Source organism: Mesitornis unicolor, unplaced genomic scaffold (genome assembly GCF_000695765.1).
Source record: "Mesitornis unicolor isolate BGI_N332 unplaced genomic scaffold, ASM69576v1 scaffold31452, whole genome shotgun sequence".
Taxonomy (NCBI): Eukaryota; Metazoa; Chordata; class Aves; order Mesitornithiformes; family Mesitornithidae; genus Mesitornis; species Mesitornis unicolor.
The window spans coordinates 1-1301 of NW_010167640.1; the positions used below are offsets into that span (position 1 = coordinate 1).

Consider the following 1301-nt stretch of genomic DNA (forward strand, 5'->3'; position numbering starts at 1 on the left):
TGTCAGGAGTGGGATTTGAACCCACGCCTCCATACGGAGACCAGAAACCTCAGCGCGGGAAGGCAGAGCCTTGAGTCTGGCGCCTTAGACCACTCGGCCATCCTGACGGTGGCGGTTTTAGGTGGAAAAAGTCAATATATGGGCTGGAAATTAAAGGTGTCGGGTGGAAAAAGTCAATCTAAGAGTTGGAAATTAAAGGTTTTGGGTGGAAAATTAAAGGTTTTGGGAGGAAAAGTAAAGGTTTTGGGTGGAAAAGGTCAACATATGGGTTGGAAATTAAAGTTTTTGGGTGGGAACAGTCAATCTATGGGTTGGAAATTAAAGGTTTTGGGTGGAAAATTAAAGGTTTTGGGAGGAAAAGTAAAGGTTTTGGGTGGAAAAGGTCAACATATGGGTTGGAAATTAAAGTTTTTGGGTGGGAACAGTCAATCTATGGGTTGGAAATTAAAGGTTTTGGGTGGAAAATTAAAGGTTTTGGGAGGAAAAGTAAAGGTTTTGGGTGGAAAAGGTCAACATATGGGTTGGAAATTAAAGTTTTTGGGTGGGAACAGTCAATCTATGGGTTGGAAATTAAAGGTTTTGGGTGGAAAATTAAAGGTTTTGGGAGGAAAAGTAAAGGTTTTGGGTGGAAAAGGTCAACATATGGGTTGGAAATTAAAGTTTTTGGGTGGGAACAGTCAATCTATGGGTTGGAAATTAAAGGTTTTGGGTGGAAAATTAAAGGTTTTGGGAGGAAAAGTAAAGGTTTTGGGTGGAAAAAGTCAATATATGGGGTGAAAATGAAAGGTTTCAGGAGGAAAAAGTGAATATATGGGTTGGAAATTAAAGGTTGCGGGTGGGAAAAGTCAATATATGGGTCAGAAATTAAAGGTTTTGGGTGGAAAATTAAAGGTTTTGGGTGGAAAAGTAAAGGCTTTGGGTGGAAAAAGTCAACATATGGGTTGGAAATTAAAGGTTTCGGGTGGAAAAAGTCAATATATGGGTCAGAAATTAAAGGTTTTGGGTGGGAAAAGTCAATATATGGGTCAGAAATTAAAGGTTTTGGGTGGAAAATTAAAGGTTTTGGGTGGAAAAGTAAAGGCTTTGGGTGGAAAAAGTCAACATATGGGTTGGAAATTAAAGGTTTCGGGTGGAAAAAGTCAATATATGGGTCAGAAATTAAAGGTTTTGGGTGGGAAAAGTCAATATATGGGTCAGAAATTAAAGGTTTTGGGTGGAAAATTAAAGGTTTTGGGTGGAAAAGTAAAGGCTTTGGGTGGAAAAAGTCAACATATGGGTTGGAAATTAAAGGTTTCGGGTGG

General features: G+C 39.1%; 1 non-coding gene across 1 annotated transcript; it reads right to left on the minus strand.

The window, feature by feature from the left end:
• Positions 1-107, minus strand: TRNAL-CAA. The gene is made up of 2 exons: positions 70-107; positions 1-46 (listed from the first exon to the last, which is right to left on the minus strand). It is a non-coding gene; the product is annotated as a tRNA-Leu (tRNA).
• Between the last annotated feature and the right edge of the window lie 1194 nt (positions 108-1301).